The sequence below is a fragment of the Limulus polyphemus genome, unplaced genomic scaffold (genome assembly GCF_000517525.1).
Source record: "Limulus polyphemus unplaced genomic scaffold, Limulus_polyphemus-2.1.2 Scaffold2350, whole genome shotgun sequence".
Taxonomy (NCBI): domain Eukaryota; kingdom Metazoa; phylum Arthropoda; class Merostomata; order Xiphosura; family Limulidae; genus Limulus; species Limulus polyphemus.
The window spans coordinates 89,543-93,840 of record NW_013667960.1 but is presented as its reverse complement, the minus strand read 5'-3'; the positions used below and the strand labels follow the sequence as shown (position 1 = coordinate 93,840).

At 31.3% G+C, this 4,298-nt stretch overlaps 1 pseudogene; it reads left to right on the top strand.

Annotated features, from left to right (window-relative positions):
- The window catches only part of LOC106466702, a 48,320-nt pseudogene that overhangs the window by 21,837 nt on the left and 22,185 nt on the right, over nt 1-4,298 (top strand).

The following is a 4,298-nucleotide window of genomic DNA, read 5'->3' as shown; positions in this document are numbered from 1 at the left end:
CAAGTAGCGCAGATGCTGATCGTGCACGAGAGCAATGGAACGGCACCGTGGTTGAGGGACGCAAGATAGAGGTGCATGACCTTTTACCTTTGTGATAGCACTCACTGTCCTAACAATAGATTTAGACAGTCAGCAAAGAAATGTCCATCCAGAAACTAGTCGTGTGAAAAGTATTTAATCATAAACGAGTCTGTATGTCAAGAGTAATGAATTGATATTCTATCACTTTGACTTGAATGGATCACTTTGGATTCATTGCTTTGAACAATAAACACTGATACATAGTGTGTATGTGTGTGTGTACCTTTGTAGATAACTTCACTGACAGGCTAGAAAACTGTGTGTGTGTTGGTTATTACATTAGTTTACATATATATAATTGGGACATCATTTTGATTACCTCTTTTGTCCCTAGCTAAAGAGTTTGGTTTCTGACCCGTGTAGTTACAGATGTGTTGTTGCTACAGTTCTTGTTATTTGCACTGCTTGAAACTATTAAGCACGTTTGAATCTTACATGAGACTTGATTGGATTGACATTTCTTTTGCTGATGTAGATGTTAATGTATTATATAAGATAAGTAAGTACATATCTATATTTCTCCATTTTTTTGTTAAATTTTCAGCTTCAGGTAAAAGTCTCAAGTTGTATTTTCTTATCTTTTATCAAGGGTAACGTGACTCAAACCTAAACAAATGTTTTAGAGGAAGTGTAGGGGCAGGTAAGATAGAGAAAGCAATGGTTGTTCCTTTTCCATAACACCTTGCTATTTTAATAAGCTCACATACATAGACAGCTGCATGTTATTTTCTTAAATTTTAAGCATTTACATTTAACATGAAATATTCACCTGCAGCCATCAAAACATATGTGAATTAATTTAAGAAAAAATCTTGAATAACTGTTCTATCCCATGACACTGAATTTTCAATATAATATACTTTACTTATGAACAAAATTATCCAGTTCATGTTTTTATTAATCAGGTCCCTAACACTGATATTTTTTACTCAAGTGAAATACTATAATGGCTATAAAAATAATTTATTGAACATTATGTAGTAAAACAGAAAAATGTTTTCAACTAATGAAAAACAGTCAACTACTGATTTAAAAGACTAATGCTTACACAAACCTCTCAAAGTGAATTACTCTTCTTTTTTTTTAAATACCTGTACAGCAAGTTTTCTTTTTATTAATTAATTGAACCTTGGAAAATTGAAATAATCTCAGTCTGCAGTAGAACTAATTGTTGAATTTATGGTAGTGATTTTACTAAACTATATGTTATGCTCTTTGTAAATCTTCTTAATAATACATTAATTTGTCCAGATCTTCTAGAAGTACATACCCATTAAAAAGACAGTTTGATATAGATTAGTGACTTTACAATGTAATAGACATTAAGAAAATGTTGGAGTTAAATCAGGCAATAGTCCAACAGAGATATAATCTAAAAATTTTAATAAATCACTCCTCTGCATTATAGAAAAATATCATTTATTTATGATAAAGGAATTTGAGAGTAGTGGGGAAAATATCCAAATATAAAGACCTTAAAAGTATCTATAAATGGTTTATTTGTTATATGAGTAAGAAAATTATAATTTAATGTGTAAAAAATAATTCTTAAAACATCTATTTTTAGAAAGAAAGTGAAATTCTTTGTTAGACTGTGTAGACAGAGTATTCATGATAAGTATACTGGCATGGGTGGAATAAACACAAGTGTAGAGGATGATGTTTCAAAAGTCTCTTATCTTTTGTCTGCAGATGATGAAAGTTAGAAGACTTTCAAAACACTGTCATCTACACTTGTGTTTTTTCTATACCAGGCAGTTTCTACCAATTCCAATGTATTTATCATAAGTGAAGTTGTTGTGTTAGTGTGTAGGTGAGCTTAGGCCTATCAATGAACACTAGTTAAGATGTAGAATTTGCAATTGAAGAAGTAAAACACATTATCATTAAATGTACTAGACTTTGCATTCTCCTGTTTACTGAATAATCCAAAGCAACTTGCCCAATAATAGAAACAGTAACGATGTTGGTGTCAGAAGTACATTTATTTTGAGAAAATAGGATAATTCAGACTCAGCTTCAAGAAATTAGATTAAAACAATGAATGGAAAATAAGTTAAAGAAGAAAGAGATAATTAAAAGAAGATGAAAAAGAAATTAGGAGAGAAATTTAAGAGATGAATTATTATGATTATATGAATTGTGTTTTTATTTCAGTATTATATTTTTAATATTTTTTTATAGCCATATTTTGCAGGCTTCATCTAAAAATTTGTTTAATTTTTTTTTTTTGTAATGCATAGGCTTAATACTGGCATTTTCCCAAATGTTAGCAAATAGTTTTAGGTAGAGTATACTCAAAAAATGTTGACTGTAATAGTGATATATGATTTACAGAAGATCTGTGAACCCAGATCAGTTTGATTACAAGATAGAAAATGTGTATACTAAACTTGCAAAAAGCTATATCAAATGTACAGATTGAAGTTGAATACAGATACAAGAAGTGTGTAGAAAAATTATTATAACATTAATGAAAAAGAACAATAGGGCATCAATAAAATTAAAAAAAGAACCTAAACATCAGGATAAAACATCCCAAAACTGAACTGATAAATTCAGCATCAAAACAGCCACACCCTTCACTGAATCTACTCAAGAATTCCAACTTTAAATACAATTAATTATGCAGTGAGGAATAAGAGAATCTATCTTATCTATACTTGTTACCACCAATGTTTTGCCACCTATGACTGCATGACCATGCTGGACTACTCAAGCGATTCCATTATTTCATCACAATATGAAATTTGATAAGTTAGATCAACAGCATTGCCTAATCAAGGAAGCAAAATATTATGATGTGAAGGTACCATGAGAGACATATCATGTACAGTTTGGAATAATTTCCAAAAAGAATTGATGGAGTAATGAACAACAAGATATTCTTACTTCTCTATGTGTAAAAGGACCAGCTTTAAGCAACCTTTCAACAGTGAGCTATGGCAACTACCAGACATTGGTTGCTACTTTATCAAACAGATTAGGAGTTTAAAATCAGAAGGAAGTTTCTGAAGAAATATTAAGAAGCAGAGTAAGGAAGAAGGACAATAACTCATCTAATTTTTCTTAAGGTGCAGATACTTCTTCAGCTGAAATGGTGGATTTGTTGGCAGACATCCAATTCATAAATGCTGTAGTAGATGAGAATATATGCATTAGACTAAAGAAAAATTCATGTGCATTTTTAAGGGAAGCTGTTCAGTTAGCATTGTAACTTGAATCAGTTAAAGTTGCAGATAAACAACTAATGATACCATCCAGGAATTATGAGATCATCAGATAAAATAGTTTAGAAACATCAACTCTCTCTCTCATGGAGGTACAGAGGAACTCAAAGATTTAGTTAGATAACTTTTACTTAGAATGGAAAAAGAAAACCATAGGACAGAAGTTATTTCAATTGCAACTTAAAAAGAGCATGTTGTAAGGATCTGTAGATAAGTCTTTAGAATATAGGAACTGCTACTAAAGTATGACAGGAAAAGGAAACTGCTATAACTATGTAGTAGATGAGGTAATCCATTATAATCATCTTTGGAGGAACTTTGGCAGGAGAATGATCAGTTGGTTAGTTTTAGAGAGAACTTTTCCGTAAGTAAGTCAATCTACTGGAGAAACTGAGGTCCCTGTTGACATTATTTCCATAGTTTCACTAGTGACAGCTTTGCCAGTGGATTTCCTTGACCATCTTCCCAAAGAGAACTCCTAGAGTAACAAAATTGCAAGTCATGATGAAAGACAAGAAGCCAACTCACATTCATACCATAAACTGCCTAAAAGATTTGGTGACTGGACAGCTTAGGAACTGTAAATGTAACAAAAAGTGTTGTTATGTTAGTCAGAACTTTGATCGTACATTGTTTCACACACACTTAGTAAATGATTGTTGTTTATATATTTATGAAAATTTATCTTAATTTCAAGAATTACAGATTATTTACAGTAGGTGTCTGTGACCTTTTGGTGATAAATTTGAGCTATAAACAAGTAGCAACACAATCTGCTTATTTTAAAATAATATATTAAAACAAATCAAACATATACACGATTGCTCACTACACTGTTGATTACCACAGTTGTATCCAGAGCTTTAAGTAATTGTCTCTTTTTTGTCAAAGTCCGCACAGTTTAGTTCAGCTACTTTAGCACACAATTGACAAGATGAATTGTTCTTCTCTACTCTGTTATTAGGCCTAGGCTAATTAGGTGGTTAG